Source organism: Paralichthys olivaceus, chromosome 6, assembly GCF_024713975.1.
Source record: "Paralichthys olivaceus isolate ysfri-2021 chromosome 6, ASM2471397v2, whole genome shotgun sequence".
NCBI classification, from domain to species: Eukaryota; Metazoa; Chordata; class Actinopteri; order Pleuronectiformes; family Paralichthyidae; genus Paralichthys; species Paralichthys olivaceus.
Window position 1 is genome coordinate 6,939,316 of NC_091098.1, and position 18,375 is coordinate 6,957,690.

At 42.7% G+C, this 18,375-nt stretch overlaps 1 protein-coding gene across 1 annotated transcript in view; it reads right to left on the reverse strand.

Moving 5' to 3' along the window:
• Positions 1 to 18,375, reverse strand: part of LOC109630998 (plexin-A1-like) — a 281,886-nt gene that overhangs the window by 243,184 nt on the left and 20,327 nt on the right. Inside the window, exon 3 of the mRNA XM_020089564.2 lies at positions 11,470 to 11,683. The gene's annotated coding sequence lies outside the window, so the exon portion shown is untranslated. The remainder of the gene's footprint in view (positions 1 to 11,469; positions 11,684 to 18,375) is intronic.

Sequence of the window (18,375 nt, forward strand, 5' to 3'; positions counted from 1 at the left end):
GTGAAAGGCTCCTTTTCTCTCATTAGGGAGAAGGAGCAGCCCGAAGCAAAGCCTCCTCTAGTCAGTCTGCTGAAATCTCTAAAACCAACAGTATCAGTCAGACTGAGAGCAAAGGAGGGAGAAATAAAACAGTCATACATGGAGACTATACTGACAAACAAGCAGATGAAGAGACTGAATGGAGGAGAACGTGGAATCATAAAGAAAAGAAACAGCGGAATAGTAGGAACCCAGCAAACACTGAGCATCTTCAGGGTATCTCACATTCACTGATGTGACTATAAAAAGGGTGAACCTGGACTCTAATGTAAGACCACACTGAAAACCAAACAGAGTCTGAGTTTGAAGAATAAAACACATATAAAAGAAGTGACGATGTGGAACAGTGCTGCTGCTGTGAGAGAATCCTATGGTTTTCTGCAGGAGATGCTAAAAAAACTGCCAACAGTGCTTTTGACTAAGATAAACCTGAGTAAAAACACCCAGACCAAGACAGTCCAAGTCAATAAAAACAAGACTAAGGCTTCATTTTAATGATCTAAGTGTCCAAATCCACTTCCTAGTTTGACAGTGGAAAAAAAGGTCACTGCCCCAGGTACAAGGTTCAGAAGGTTGTACTCCAGTTCTTTAATTAATCATGGGTGTTAACATCCAATAAACCGATCAGAGAGAAAGAATACTTCACTTGAGAGGAAACGTGTGTGTGCACTTTACACAGGAGCAGATTATCAGTGTGTAACTGGCAGAGTATACATATTTCTATCTTGATAGGAAATAACAGTGACTTCACCCCAGGTCAATCGAGCAATCACTTTCTACTGCCTCGAGACAGCAAATCACCAACAGTGCACCTGACAACACCTCAATTTAAGCCCAACGCACCCATGAGTGCTCAAATGGGTGCAAGTCCATTTTCTATTTAAACAAGTCGGTAGCTGGGCAGGAAAATAACAACTGAAACCAGCAAAGACACATGCGTCAAGTTTAGGGAAGATGCGTCGATAAGAGCCTAGAGCCATATTAGTGACCCTGTGAGCTGTGGATAACCAATGGGCCGGGCCAGGTTCAGAAACATTTTGAAAATGAAATGAGTCGGGGACGTCCCGTTGGCTCAGCTCTTTTTTACACTGCACATGTCTGTTATCGGGGAAAACAAGCAATGACCAAGTGGGTCAGGGACAGAGCAACACAAACTCTGTTGTTTCCTTTAACTGCATCAGGCTCGGGTCAGGTGTGGACAGAAGAAAACTTGAGGTCAGGCTCGATTGGTTTTCTCTTGGGCTCGGACAGGTTTGGACACAAGAATGCCGGCCAGCAGCACTCTGGTAAATATTTGCTCATAAACCATCCATCCATTTTCTATAACGCTAATCCTCTTAAGGGTCACAGGAGGAGCTGGAGCCAATCCCAGCTGACATAAGGCAAGAGGCGCAGCACACCCTGGACTGATCGCCATCGTATCACAGAGCCAACATAGAGAAACAAATTTTGATTCTCCAACTGACTTAACTTTTCTTCTTGTAACTCATTGGACTGTTGAAGGAAGCCAGAGTACTCACAGAAAACCCACTCAGACACAGGGGGAACATGTGTGACATTAGCGTCTGTTTTAAATTTGTTGAGATATTTCAGCGTTGAGCAAAGTTCTCAGACTGAGATGAGCTGGAAGAAACTATAAAACAGGAACGAGTCCCAGTAATAGAAACTGAATTTCCAGTCAAATAAAGCGAAATGCTTCACATCCACAATGTTTCTGCATGCAAATCAACATCATAAGTGAGCATTCCTTCATACTGTAGGAGACAATGACTTTGGGTGTTGTTTTCCAACACACACCAGTGCAACGCCTTTTAAAGTGTAAAATTAGACCGAATGTCAGCTGTACTGATAACTCTGATCTGGACAAATAAGAAAGTGGACAAAAGCTCCTGCTGTCACAAAAACACCAAGACTTCATATTGTTTCAGCTGTTAAATTTAAATACACTGAATTATTTGTCTCTCCCTTTCATGTGAATTTCCTGAATGAAGGCCAGAGAGAACAAGAGAGCGAGGCAGAGAGAGAATAAAGAGATGGGAAGAGGCATACAGAATAATGGCACACAATATCTAAGCCGTGGAGAAAGGGGGAAAAAAAGGGAAAGAGAGAAATAGAGACAGGCACAAAAACAGAAAATAATAGACAGCCCCATTAGGCAGAGGTTATTGAGTAAATTCATCTCACGAGACAAAAGCTTCTCCTCTGGTTGTGTCACTGTTGCTTTCACCAAACTCAACATTTTCTCTTCAGTGTCTGCCCATTTGCAACCCCACGCGTCTGTTGAAAGCTATATTGTCCCTGTGCATTGCCTTAGTGTTTCCCATGCATCACCACGGTAAAGGCAGCGATTCAGCCAAGGAGAGCTCTGCTGCTTTCAAACAGCAAACCTCAAGGTGCCTCAAATGGATGTTTTTGACCCTATGGTTTACTTTGTTGTGCAGGAGTGGAAGCATTTACTATCAACACTACACCTTTACTGTGTTATCAGCTGTGCCCCTTCTTTCAGACAGAACGCAAGGGGATTTAAAGCTGTCAGAATAAGATACAAAGACAAAGGAGGAAGGGAAACGAAGCTGGATTGGAGGAATCTCACTCTATGAGGCTTAAACTGAGCAGAGAGCGTTCATTTCTCAACTGAAGCAAGGAGTGCATCCATCACAACAAAGCGAAAGCCAGCTACCTTCGAGCATCACCTGTTTCTCCAGTTCAGAGCAAAATGAATGCCCATATGAGATGTCGGACCAATAGAACTGGTCCATCTGCAGCACAAGCTTGATTCCCCTGAGAGACATTGGCATTTTTGTGTGAGCTCAACATAGACTGTATAAGATGGATGACATGACGGCTGCCCACAACTGATGCAAAGGCTTCAGGCCCCCTGGTGGCTGGCTACAGTATACGTCATAAACCCTGCCTGCTCCATGTAAGTGGAGACGTAGACCAAACAAAAAAGTCCTTGACTTCTTAAACATTGCGAAATTTTAATTTTTTTTTAACATTATTACCATTATCCAAGAGAATAATTCATTAACTTTTATGGAAAAATTCAGGCACTGATACCGATGACTGAAATTTAGGCCTTGATGGAGTTGTGCAATCTGCTGAGTACAATTCTAGTGAGTAATTTGATGCGATAAAAACAGGCTGAAACGTCATGATTGACAGCTGACACTGACATGAGATTGGTCGAGCGCATGTATCAGTGGGACCATGCAACAGCGGCTCCACCCCTCGATCACTTTATGATGCAGACACAAATGTGGTCTTTTGTGCAAGATGGCGGCACATGTATCCAGGACTTTTTGTCTTAGTTTCTGGATAGTGGGAAAAAGTGAAGACAAGTCCTACATTTCTATTTCCAGTCTATGTTGCTCACAGAGGCTGCTTAAGGATGCAAAAACACGTGCAGGGGTGTCCTTGATAGAAACGCAGAACATGGACGGTGTACCTCTGTGTTAGAGGACGCAGCACACACGGCTCTCTTATCCCATTTCTCAAAACACACATGGACAAAATCAGATGGCCACCCCTCCCTCACACATGCGGGTTAGTGACTGACTAAGCACTCAATAAAATGAGATGAGCCTCAGAGTGTGTGAGCGGGGCTGTGTGTGAAAGATGATTGGGGGAGTGTCACTGTACTCGCTGACTCAGCGTTTCTGCTCTGTCATTCCTGTCATTTCACTGCGGTTCCTTCACAATGAAGCCAAGAGGGACCTGTCAGGATCCCTCTGAAAATGTTTGAAACACAAGAGCGATGACAACGTCTGTTTACCTTGTGTTTTCCCCAGATGGCAAATTGTTTCTGTTGGCAGTATGATGAAACACTAATCATACAAATGCTCTGTTTTTGTTGGTTCCTTTATTGTTATTTTTATAATTGAGGGCTATGAATAGTAACTGGACTCCTGGTGAGCTTTGTATGGCCCCAAAGTGGGAATAGGGGCTGATTCAACTCTGCGTTGTTGTAGGTTTCACAGCAGGAGAAACCAAACAGTTGAGTTAGCCAAAGCTTGGCACTATAATAAAGTGAAGTTACAATGCACTGCTCTTTATTAGGATATTAATAAGTCCCACTTTAGACTGTAGACAACTTGGAACGTCATTGCTCCAAATTGTTTCTTTAAAAACTTCTCTCACACAAATGTTAAGAGTAAAGTTTGATATCATGCTTTTAAAAAGTGCATTTGAACAGAAGTGTTTCTTCTTTCTGGAGAAACTGTCAACAGGCACATATTTTCCTGCTACAATGGATCAGTGGGGACAAAGTCATACTTTCAGGACCTGACAAATAATGAATAACATGGGGGTTAAGACCCTGTGATTTTAGATCCGGCTTTAAGAAGTTACCATCGTCACTCCAGACTTCCTGCTGTGCTGAGCAGCAGCACCAGCCCCCACATGAGGTGCATTACTCAGCAGTCAACACCTGCCAACAAGAGACTCTGCTCTTTCTAATCACTCATACGTTGAACTGATCTTTATTAAAATAAACTGCTCATATTTATGTCCCTGGGACAACGGGGCGTCACTTCTTCTGCAACAATCAAGGTGAAACAATGCGTTGAGTCATAATCTGCAGGAAGAACTTGACTCCTGTCTGCAGAAGTGTGTGTGCGTCCGCTCATCTTTGTCGCTCTTCACACAAACAGACGATCACATGTAATTATTTATTAATCCATGATGTTGGATCATGAATCCCGATTGTTCTTGTCTCTTTAACTCTGATGTCCTGGCTGTGCGAGTCATGTCGGTTGAACTACGTCTTTGCAAAGTGTTGCACTTTTTTCAATGTTTAGATACGTAGCTCATAAACTCGAGGAAATCGCACAGAGACAAAGTAAACTTCAGTACTGTACATGACCTGATAACTTCAGATTAGTGTTGGTGTTTATTGTGAACCTGTAAAATGAGCACAGGTCAGCAGGGGAGTGAGGAGGGAGGACATGCAGCAGGGTAATACAGCACGGTTCAAGTTACTTGCACGAGTTTGGCCGCAGGACTGCGGTGCTCATGCAAGCAACTCAAGTAAATGACCCACAATTATGAGATGAGACCTAGTGGCAGAAATGACAACTGCTGCCTTGTACCTGTGGTGGAAATGATAATGCCATTGTGTCTGGTTCCACCACACCATATGGAGGTGCACACAGCTCTGGGAATTTAACTACCTAAGGCTGACCAATGGCCAGTTTGATAACCTGCTCGCTTGTGTGACGTAACCTGTCTGCGGTGGGTTTCATTCCAAACACTGATTGCATTAAATAAATCTTTCACACAAGTCTTTGCATTGACTTTGTATGTAATTTCATTGGGCAAAAAAATTGCTTTTCGTTCGTATGAGCGCACCATTACTGCACTGATGGGAAACAGGGTCACAAGGAAAGTCTTGATCAGCAAATGATATAGACTATAGGGTCTACGGCTAGTCATAGCCAATAGGCAAAGACTGTCTCATTCAGTGAGTCAACCATGTAACTCTCTCTATATCTCCTATCAACTCTTTTCAATCGCCCTTTCTCTCCTCACTTCTTTGAATTCCTAATCACTTCCAGAAAGACCAGAATTTCAAGTGCACAACCTCAGAGTCAGAGCCTTTGCTTCTATCCATCCCCTCGTCTTTCTGCGTGTCCTCTCATGTGAGTCACATTGTCAGGAAAACCATCATTCTCGCTTTGCCTCACTGCTTCCAACTCTTTTCTTCCCCTTTCATTTCTTTCTGTTTCTCACTCTTTTTATATATATAAAAAAAAAAATAACTCGCCTCAGTTGTTTTGTCCATGACTTGACTCCCTCGCTTTCTTTCCTGGTTATTTTTCTTCATTTTCTTTTATCCTTCTCAACCGATGTCACTACCTTGGATTTAAGGTATTTGAAGTATTTGTTGGATTAGATTACACAGTGTATTACAATATTAGCAAAAATATTAGTTTGACTTCAGACAGCATGACAAATAGCTAACATTATTGGATGCCAAAGAACAAAAACACACATCAGGATGGTTTGTGGAAGGTTCTTCATTGTCATGTGGACATTTTCCTAAAAAGAATAGTCCCAAAAATGGACAGAAATGTAGAGTCACATGTGCCATTTCCTTCCCATTTGACCTCTTCACCCCAGCAACATTCCAATTTCTCAGCCTCTTTCGTCTGCTCACTTCTCCTCCCTCCTCCGCTGAACCTTAGCAGCGTTCCCAGCCAGAAGTGCATACTGTATATTACCACTTACAGCCATCCTCTCACTTTCACAAGCACCAGTTATTCCTCCTCATCCCCACTTTGGAACCCCCAACATCCCCCATTCTTTCACCTTCTCTTCCAGTCTGTCAGTAAAACACTTTTTTAGAGGAAAACTTTACAAGCTGGAACATAAAAGCGGTTCTCTATCTTTTCTACTGATCCTCGCTGTCGTCACACACTTTCATTTCTGTCTCCAAAGGAAGTGACAGATATTATAGTGAAATTCAAACTGTGTCGTAAACACTGGAGAAAACCTGGACTTGCTAACACTGGATCTTTGGCCTTTTTGTCCCTTTGGTGCCGTTCGGTGCAAATCACCAGACGTCATCTGGGTAGTTTAAGATGAGTCTGCAGTGTTCTGTTTTACAACATCATGATATGTGAACTCTGAGTATTGAATTTCGAGCAGTTAAACAGTTTCCTCTCTGTGAGACTGTAACACAGACATTTTCACTGCAGAAGAAAAAGCTCCACTTGGTTCCCTGGGGGACAATTCCAGAAGAACTAGATGGAAAATAAGTCCCTTCAGTCCCGTTCAGAAACTCATTCGACATATAGAATTTGGTGGGATTTGCTTGTATGGTAGATGTTTCCTTATGAAGACCCAATTTGAGAGTTTTACAGAACTACTGACATTGTTCTTTAAATTATATAAAACAGAAAATAGTAGGAGTAGGTCTTTTCTTCTGTCCACCTTCTCCCTTTTTCTCCTTTCAGAATTTCCCTCCCACACATTATTGAAGTCCGGGGAAAGTCAAACTAAAAAGATCTGCATCTGAAAGCCATATAGGGAAAACTTTGACCTTGGCCCAGCGCTAAATTTATACTTGAAGAGAAAAAGGTTAAGGGAGGATGTCCGAGTGAGTGAGTGTGTGAAATATGGAGATTGGACCATTGCAGATAAACAGGAAACAAACATAAGCTCATTGGTTCTGTTCTGTTACACATCAAGATATGGGTTGTGTAGCACACACAGATATATACACACACAAGCACTAGTTACTGCTGCCTCAACTGTTCAGACAGTAAGACCATAAAGGCAGAAATTGGCCATTTGGGACAACAAACACACACTGCACGGTCTGCAGCAGCAGCAGGAGAAAATGGGTTGCTGAAATTCTTTTAATTGCTGACAAAACAATGGCAGAATTATCCTTGCTCACACCAGAATAGGAAATAACTCCCCCCATCCACCCACACGCCTCTCGTCTCGCTTGAAAATCCTGAACGCGGTTGCTAACGACAATTAAGCTTCTTGCAAGTTCTATTTTGAACTTTGGAATCGAGTGTTTACAATGAGGCAGCGAGTAAAAGTGGGCGCCACCTCCACTGAGTTTACCTGTCGCCTCTGTGCAGCGTCGAATCGTGTCTTCCCCTTACAACAGAAACTGTTCCAATCCGCCTGCCCTGTTTGATCTACTGTGGCCTTTCAGCTCGGAGGCTGCATCAAAAAGATGCCGAGAACTTAAAAGCTCCATTGCCTCACTCTTCCTCTCTCTCTTGATTTTTCTCTCATCCTCTGTTTCTCTGTTTAGAAATTGGAAGCTGTAAACACTCAGTTACTGGCTGATCAGGAAAGGAAGAGGAAAAACAAGATAAAGTGGTTCATCTACGATATCACTTTACTGTTGAATTCAACACAACAGCAGAATAGAATATATGTTTATTATATATTATATTTACTGCCCACATTCCTTCAGCAAGATGATGGTGGGACACTGTTCTTTAAAAATCATTGGGATATTCTTACTTTCGGACTTGTAACTGGACATCCAACCACGATCCTCAACTGAGACATTTTCCACCCAGTGGCGTTACCTGACCGCTACAATTGTCTGGACTCCAGGGGAATGTGATTCTCCAGCCTCCGCAGTTAATGATCTAAGAGATCCTGGTATTGTTTTTCAAATCAATAATGCAGTGTTATGCAGTATGGAATCAGTGTATGGTACAGATGACGGACTGTCCAGCTTAAAGCACTGCAAGGATCTCCTCAAAGATTTTAATGCTTGTGTCGAGTTTCAAGCTGCCTATTTTAAAAGAATGTTGTCTCGGGCACATCTCTTATATCTTATTTGAAGAATATCAGCTTTTGCCATCAAGCAGAAGATTTGGAGTCTCACAGGCTCGACTGAACAGACTGCAGAACTCATTTGCTCATCAGTCTGTCAAACTGTTAAATCAAAGTTGGATCTCTAAGTAACCTCAGTGTGGAAGGAACACTAAATTAAAGGGACTGATAATAATAATTGCACAGCAGCCATTCTTTCGTAATGTGTGGCATTGAAGTTTTTGTTGTCATTTATTTGAAACTTGTGTTGGGACACATGACCTATTTCAGTAGAGCAGTCTGATAATAAAATGTAGACTTATTATATCTTATTCATTTTTAAATTATGGACTGTCATGGACATGTATATTAATAAATATCAAAGTATCACTTAAAACTGATACCTACTTATTGGAGGGACTGAGACAGACAAGAGATGAGTCGATCACGTCACACTTCAGCAAGTACGTGATCGAGTGCAACATTTCTATTGGTCTTACTTGGTGTTATCATATCACATGCTTCATATCTTACTTCATTGAAATCTGCAAGCTGCTCATACACAGTAAAGGCACGTAGAATAAAAACCCTCAGCTAAACGCCCTGTTATCATGTGAACATGCTATGACAATACATCCTTCCTCTGCGTGCTTTTCAATCTGCAACAGTTAATAACAGCATAACCAATCTGCTTTATTGTTATGTTATTCCCACCTGTCCTCCCTGGATTATTTATTACAGGCATTTGAGGCTGTGTAGCTGCTCGACGCAGCCGGACCGCAGGGTGCATTGTCGATTGTCTGGTGCTCTCATCTCAGCTGGGGTCTGAGCCACTGAGGGCTGAGAGCACAGACACGACTCCAGCACCGCCGCCTCCCTGACCTCAAACACAAACACACGCACAGACACACACACACACACAGACACACACTCTTCCTGAGGCGGTTGGTGCTTTCGCCCAAACACAATGGTTTCCCGCTGGGCAAGGTGGTGAGCCTGCTGAGTCCACTCTCACTTATAATGTGGCCAATAAAAGTCAGTGTCAATGCAGCTCCATGAGGAATAGACTCGGGCCAACAGTAAAAGAAGCTTCATCCGTGAACAAAGAATAAGGCCATTCAACTACGCACCCAAGAAAACGTACCTCACCACTAAACTTAACATGTCACTGCATTATCTACAGCAGAACTTAAGAATATCACGACAATATAACAGATTAATCTCTGATAATCACATAAAACTGTCAGATGAAGCCTACGTTCAGGCAATGCATGATTGCACATCCCTTATTAACAGTGTGCCATAAACACAGCATCAGTCGCCTCATATAGGAGTAGTCCTACTTCTGAAGCTTTAAAGAAAGCAAGAAATTATGATAGGGTTGCTTTAACTGTGTGACGGAACAGAAGACACTTGTCTCACATGGGATGTGTCATCCTAGATGTCCCTTTAAATGTGACTGAGCATTAGTTACAGCACACACAGAACGCCTGTGATACATAGAAAGGTGGATACATAGAGAGCGGAGAGAAAGCATGATCTCCTCGAAGAACAAATTAATAATAAAAGACTCCAAGAATAAACTAGGTAATTAGGTTACAGGAAGCTCAAGGCACATGCTGCGCCGCTGTCGTTTGAGTATGATTCTGGCTCATTTTGGGCTAAAACCTCTGAAAACAGTGTGCGACTATAAGAGTTATGAGAAGTAATATGCTTCACAGTCATCATGTCACTATAGCCGTGCATGCAGTCACTTTGGATGTCACGCCTCTGCTACAAAGTGGAGGTGATGTACAGGGTTTCTGTCTTATCAACGCGTCCCAGCACAGGAACATCATGACACACATGCACACACTGAAGAGAGAGGGGAAGAAGTCTGACTTCCCCATACATCTCTTTGCATCTCCTCCAAAGCTCCCACATCATTTTTCTCACACACACACACACACACAAAGACACATCCTCACAAGTTCACCCCCGAGTGAGATAAGAGGAGAGAAAAGGAGATGAGAGGATGTTCAGAGAAGACTCTTTCCTTCCTCTCCCTCTCACTCACACACACACACACACACACACACACACACCTAAAGAGATTTCCTCTATGTGCTTGGCAGCCAAAGCGGTGGCTTGGCGCCCGTTGTCTCTCAAAATCAGCCCGTCTGCCTCACCTACGCATTTCAAGTCAAAAATTCATAAGGTGACACAAAACTGTCAAAGCACGTTGATGCGTCTCCAAAATGATGATGCTATAAATGTGTGTGTGTGTGTGTGTGTGGGTGAGTATGGGGCAGACACTAACACACACACACACACATTCAATTGCTGCATGCACGTACAAACTTGCACACATGCACATACACTGCGTGGTGTCACTGCAGGAGAGCTGGCCCGGCACGCACACAATCATATAAGCTATATACACATGCACGCGCACAAAGTGTGTTTCAAAGATGCAGCACAGAGTCATCAAATAAAACCACAACTGAACCAAATGCAAAACTCCTGTAATACTTTTATACGTGCGTGTGTGTGTATGTTGCACAACGGATGGTTTATAGCAAATAAGGTAGGAAGTCTAATTGCATCATGCGACCACATTCCTACAGTGCGTGCTCCGGTGACATGCCATAGGAACATTAAAGCCCGGGCATGTGGCACATAAAACAGCCCGAGGAGCTCACACTAGAACGCACAATAACACACTGGCAGCCTATACCCAGTGCCACACTGCATCCTAAATCCGCAGCTCATTGCCAGTAAGGTAAAAAAAATCCTTCACCCTCTCACCACAACTTGACTAACACCACCAGAGGAGGAACAAAATGATGGGTGACGGTCAGTTCACTTCAGACATCCGTCCACCCGCATCCTCAGCGTGCGTCTGCTTGCTTCTCCCCCCAACAAGCCATGCGATGTCTCCGTGCGCAATATATGACACAACACAAAAACCCTCTTATGCCCTGCAGCACATGACTGGTCCGTGTGTGTTCTCTTTAGGAGGCGATGCTGGGAGAGAGACATCGGTGGGAGGTATGAGGGAGGACAGGCGGAGGAGAGAGGAAGAGTCGGGGAAAGACATGGATGTCACCGAGCTCCAAGACGCACATAGAGAACAACTAGAAAAAGTTTGGCGGTACTTACGCATCAATCCCTCCGTCGCGTCCGTCCTGTTTGGCATGTTAGTGGGATGTGAGAGTGGCAGCAGAAGACATTTCCATTCCCAGCGGGCTTGTCAGACAGCAGCAGCGGCGGCGGCGGTACGAGGTTCCAAAGCTCAGCTCTGCAGCTCCGTGCGCACAGGAGAGCAGCGCTCAGCATGAATGAGAGAGGAGCTGCGCTCAGACTCCGGCATCCCCTGGTAAAGAGAAAGAGAGAGAGAGAGAGAGAGAGAGAGAGAGGGAGGGAGAGGGAGAGAGGGGTTGGTGACAGGAGTGCGCCCCCTGGCAGCGTGACTGCGTAACAGCGGAACGCCAGACGCAACGCTCCATGGCGCTCATAGGTGGCAGCATTGGACCCGTCACAGACTGTGGTTTACTGTGTTCAATACAGAGTGTGGTTGAGGCGCATAAATGGCATAAAGTTATTTACTGGAATCAGTGTCTTTGATATTCCCTTGATGAAAGACTGCTGCTATGATGATTGTTCCTCCAAAAAGTCCAGGTTAAGAGTGGTGTCTCCAGGAAATCAATGTAAGTCAATGTTATATCCTCTGAAGTCATGGACACATGACATAGTGTGTGTGTGTGTGTGTGTGTGTGAGATGTACTGGTATCTTTGTATGGACCATTTTGAGCTCACAACCTACAGAGTGAGGACATTTTTGCCGGTCCTGACCTTCTGACCCACGTCTGATGGACTGTTTGGGGGTTAAAACTTGGTTTTAGGGTTAGAATTAGGTTTAGGTTAAGGGAGGGTTAGGTATTTAGTTGCGGTGGTTAAGGTTAGGGTAAGGGGATAGGGAATGCATTATGCCAATGAGTGTCCTCACTAAGATATAAGTAAAAACGTGTGTGTGTGTGTGTGTGCGCGTGTCTGTGTGTGTAAATGAACTGAGTCTGCCCGCCTCAGTTCCAGACTCAAAAACCCTTCAAACTTTGTGCCCATATGAGACTCTATCTCCTCTGGGTCCAGATGACTGAGGAAAAAGACATCACAGTACTAGGGATGATATCATTTTTTCATGTTTTGCCAACATGACTCCCATGGTAAAAAAGAAGAGGATGTGTGTGTTTTCCAGTTCCACCACCTTCTGTTCATCTGCATGAATGTGCGCAGTATTTCCTTATCCTGGGCCCCTGCTCTGACCTCTGCAGTCCCCTTGTGCATATTAAATGCTGATATTCTTGCCCATATTAGTGATGACGAGGGACTTTTACATACAGGGAGATGAAGGCTCGGGTTCCTCCTCTCCACACCGAGGAAGAGGATGTGGTTACATGGATGACACTCAGCTGCTCAGATTACAGCACTAGTGGATGCACATGTGCATGCATGAACATCCTTCCCTCTAAGTCCCATTGTTTTACGGGAACTGCTTGACAAGTCACTGCAGGTTTCTCAGTGTAAAAACCTCTGAGTCATCCATATGTGCTCAGATCTGCTCGTGTAGCTGAAATCCTTATTAATTAAAACCAGCTTTATATTAAACTTTAAAAGATTTGTGTTTATGGATGTTAAAAAGCAGGAGCCTGATTCATCTGAGAGCAAATGTGTCTGATTTATCGGTGACACAGAGGTTACCATCTCTATAAGCTGCGATGAATAATAGTTCAATTTCTTGTGAGTTATTAGAATAAGGATGAGGAAAATGGGAAGCGCATGAGATAAAGTGTGTCCATATTTATGCCCGTCTTTTCATGATCACTGACTGGAGGGTACACTGCCATACACGTATCTATTTACTATTACACTACGGGATAAAACCGATAGTGACTTCACAATGCTGAAAATATCAGGTATATTCCACAACTGAAATAAAAGTAGAAAAACAGCAGAGCAGAGAGATAACGTCTTACAGGAGGTAACTCTGCACAGCCTTCCGGGTACAATGCTCTTCCACTGCACCTCTGACATGCATAGTGATGTATCTATGTAAGGGAAGACTTTCTTTGTTCAGTACCTGGTGAAAATTTCATAACCAAGTCCTCCCACATTAGCACTGGGCACAATCGAGTGTTTGTGCCAATAAAATGGTAAAACAACTGAATAAAAATGGTAACGCCCGCGCTACACAAGGTGCGTGTCAAAGCGTGAGGTTTTTGGTATGACTATTTCCTCAAATAAAAGCATCCATTGTATTCAGCTTACTGCCAGGACTCTACAGTATGAAGCAGTGCATCTCCTGGTCCTGCAGTAACACTAAAAACCTTGTTAAAACAAATGAATAATTCAGTCAACAGAAATGCAAACAAAAACAAGTGCTTTTACTTTGAAACAGGAACAGGATATATATTCATACATATTCCACTGATTTACATTGAAACTGTGGTGAAATATCATTTCACTCCCTAGTTTGTTATGAACCATGCGTGGCGTGTGAAGAAGAAACCCAGACTCTCTAGAAGAGCAGCATGGAGCCTCTATCCTGATAACATGGACGCCAAAATGAAATGCATGATGTTCTGCGACACACAACTCAGGGCTTAGGTTTGTTTTATTATGTCAGTGCCTTGTCACAAAATTGGAGAGCCGTGTGACTCAGCCAAAAAAAGCATGAGATGAAAATCCAAAACAAGCTGAAAGATACTAAAATGCTCCACTGAGCTGAAGGGAACCACAGAACTAAGAGCAATCCTCTGTTTGTTAGGCATTATATCACATAACACATAAATCAGTTCCATTGCCAATTCAATTACTGATAACTGCAGCTTTAATGTGTCGTTCTCCCAAGAATCCACATTTAAATACATGTTTATGTTTAAATATACTTCAGCTGCTCAACCAGGCTCCTCTATTATCCACCAGAACACTCTTCCCTGGGCTGATCCGCAGGAATATTGATATGTTTATTTACTTTCACCCTTATGTTATTACATATATATTATGTATACTGTATTTTCAACAAAGTAGAACAGGACAACACATTACTTCCTGTGCGCTGAAAGAATTCTTCCGGTGAGACAGAGAGAGCAGCTTTCAGAAGCCGCCAGCAGCTGAATCATTACATCAACGAGCAAAAAGAAAAAAAAGCAAAACAGACATTTCTATAAAAGCGTTGCTGCTTTAGTGCAAATACTGATGCAAGCGAAATGGCTCTGCGGCCAACCAACATCTTGGTGTGCACGGCTTGTCAGCACGTCACTGCCCATGGTGTGAATGAAAATGTGTTTCCAGCTCCACAATCTCTCTCTCATTTTCTGGTTGTGCTTGTATCTCCTTCCATCTTTACAGCCTTCCAACAGAGCCTTGATCAATAACTTCCATTTCATCCCCAAAACGCCGCCTGATGCCAAATCATAATTAAATCTCCACAGAGAGCCGCCTGAAAAAGAAACTAATTAGGTATTAAAAATAACTGTTTTTGTCCTTTTTTAATTCCTTTTTGACAAAAATCAAATTAACTTTCTTCAGTTTTGTTTTTAAAAGTTTTCCATGTGTACAGTTGTCAAGATCTGGTGATGTATTGTTTCTTCATTTGGCTTAAGTCTGTTTTTGTTTTGATTACTGTATTCAGTTTTGATTTTCATCAGCACCAAAATATCAGCGTGATCATTGTGATGTTAGACCCAGCTCTGAGAACAAATATGGCAGGAATTACAAAGAGAAAGGACTAGATGAGGAAAGCAGACTTGAGAGATGGAGGGGAGTCTGGTGAAAAAGAATGAATCTGGTGACACATGGAGAGATGGAGGGCAAGAGAAAAAGAAAGAGTGGGTGGTGGGGGACTCTTTTAGTGCAGCCGCTCAAAGGGCATCGAGGCTTCTTTGCTCCTGTATTGTCCCTGCTTGATCTCTATCGCACATATGATGCACACCCACGCATGCCACATAGGGATAACGACTGTCTGACCGACACACACACACAGACACACACAGACACACACACACACACACACACACACACACACACACACACACACTACTCTCTAGCGTCCTCCTTTTCCGTCTGTAATTACAGCCGGCCCGGCCTGATGAACAGCAGGGGAGGCTGCTGATGCTACAGCTAACTAGCTTTCCACCTTTGAAACTGCAACATCTGTGAGCTCGAGGCCCAGTGAAGAACAGCTACAGAGAGAACAAGGGGACAGGCTTTTGTTCATATATTGTTTCCAAGACCACAGAGAAACAGAGCTGGACTAAAGCTGCTTTTCATCCACGGCATTTACAGCTTCTCTCTGCTCTGCTCATTGTTTCCTCTCCAGTATGATTCAGTATAATACACTTTATTCCCCAGTGAAACACCCCGATTCTGACTCATATTCATTTATTTATTAAGTCAATGTTTTGTCAGTGATTGTTCACTGCCAAGAAATGAAACCACAAAGTGAAACAATAACACCATTTTTTACTTTTTGCTCAATAGAGATTGTTTTCTATTAAGTTATGATGATGTTTGACAGCTCAGGGGTGAAAATCATGAATAATCTTTACTAAAAATTAAACATTAACATAGTTTTTCATTTATTATTTACTCTCAGATGCTCTGTCAAGCTACATTTGGCATGTTCACTTTCTTCACCATGTGCCACTCATCATTACCTTTAACAAATGTACACGTGTGTGTGTGTGTGTGTGTGTGTGTGTGTGTGTGTGTGTGTGTGTATCTGGCCCTGGAGTGCTTTAATGAGAACCTTGAAATTAGTTCTGAATCTAATGGAAAGCCGATATAAAGAATAGAGAATGGATATGATGTCGGTTGTCTTTTTGTATCCAGTCAGTAGCCTTGCAGCAGAATTCTGGACCATTTTGGCGCTGAAGGGACGATTTGATGAGGGAAGTACAATAATTAAACCTGGAAGATATAAGAGTGTGTGCGTGGGTGCAGTAAGTGTGTTGCTTTTCTAACTGGTCTACAGGTCTAAATTAGGTTCAAAAAGATTTGGAGCTTGTGATGTGGTCGTACACACACACACAGAAGTCATAACCTCTTTCAAATGTGTTCTTTGCACCTCAGCTTCAGCTGCTACACTGTATGTTTAATTTTTTAATTGTACACCAGAGCTTTTCTTTAAATCACTATCTTTCAAACACATGGGTTTTTAGTTTGAGTTTCTGACAGTGTAATTTCCACTATATTACAGTTGTCTTATAAAGTCATTAGTGGCTGACAAAATGATCCTGGAACTGTAATGTGCATCATCAAGAGCTGTATGCGTTTTTTACTTTAGATGCTGTCGGAATACAAATATTTGAGACAAGTTCCTCTACATATATTCCAATCACACACTTTGATGCTTGTAAACACACTTTAACCACATCACTTGATTTAGTTTTCAGACAAACTGCTCAATTGGAAACTTCAACTGGGTGAAAATTACCGTATATTGACAGTATAGCTTTTTTGTTGTTTATTATGTTTTGGATTTTTTACTTCGAAAAAGCACTTTGTGCTTATTGCTTGAAAAGTGTTTTATTGTTGTGTTCCGCTTTATTTATTGTCATTGCTATGGTGACGTAGATGTTTGACACACACACACACACACACGCGCACGCACACGCACGGACACACGCTTGTTGTCTGTGAGGTAGAAGCAGCAATAACAAGAACTGTTTCGTTGATGTGTATCAGTAAAAATTACAGATGTTTTCTTTTTCCGGGACACATGATGAATTATTACATTTAATTTTCACAAGTTTCCCTGCTCACCCAGCTCAGGTTCCTTGGCTTTGAAAGTGGAGCAGTTGTCATGAGACATTACACCGCAACTCATTTTGGCATAACTCGAGGGCTGAGGATAGAGAGGAATTCAGGAATAAAATAAATGTGTGTGGATGACACAGCAGGGAGCGGCAGAATGAAAGTGTAATGGAAAAAATGCTGTTGATCATAATTGCCAGTGGTAAAATTGCTGGTCTGTATTTCCTCTAAAATTTCCCTACATGTCAGTGTTCGCTGGGGCTCCAACATCTGCAATTATTTCTCCAGGAAAGATTCGGCTTAAACCTCCACATCACCTCCTCCTCCTCCTATTCCTCCTCCTCCATCCCCCTCTCTTTATCCCCCTGCTCGTGCTCCTGACCAATTTGAGGTGACGAGGCGATGGTTATCTAAATGCAAAGTGATGCTGTAATAGCACTCACTGAGGAGGCGTAAACAACTGGTGAGACCCAGAGATGGAGGGATGGGGGGGGAGAAGCAGAAAGAGGAGGTATCAATAAGATGGATACATACAAAAGAGATACAGAGGAGGGGTGAGATTGTATGGCCACCAGAATGAGAGAGGGAGAGGAAATAAAGGGAGTTAAATGGAAAAAGAGTGAACAAGAGAGGAAAAGGAGGCTTCAGGAGCAGCGAGAGAAAACGAACGACAGGGAGAAAAGGCAGGGAAATTAAAGAAAAGTGTGCACAGCCGATACAACAAGAAAATGTGAGATAAAATGAGAGACAAGATAAGAGGAAAGAGGGCAGAGTGAAATAAAAGAAAAAGGTCAAAATCAACTTAGGGAGAAGAAATAAAGACGAGGACGTTGCAGAAGAAATTAAGAGACGTTCTTCACTAGGAACGCAGAAACACTCGTTCTAGTGTCTGAAGCAATTTATGTGTGAGGAGCTCTGACGAGGTGTAAGTAGAGAGATGTTATTACAGCTGTCAGGGATGAGGATGGGACGAGAAAAACATGGCGTACAGTGTGTAACATAAGTGTGGCACTTTGATACAGGAGGTCTTTGTTTATTCCTCATCCACTGTAACAGTCATGTTGGATTTATTTTAACCACGATCATCTAAACACAAGAATGTAACATTTGATTGGTGACATTTCCCCGTCAGCACGATCTCATTTGGTTGATGCGAGTTTCAGTTAACACCCAACTGCTGTTCCTCAGACATCAATAGGTCCAAGTCTCCCTGATTTCAACTCAGCTAAATATCAATCATGCCTGATATTT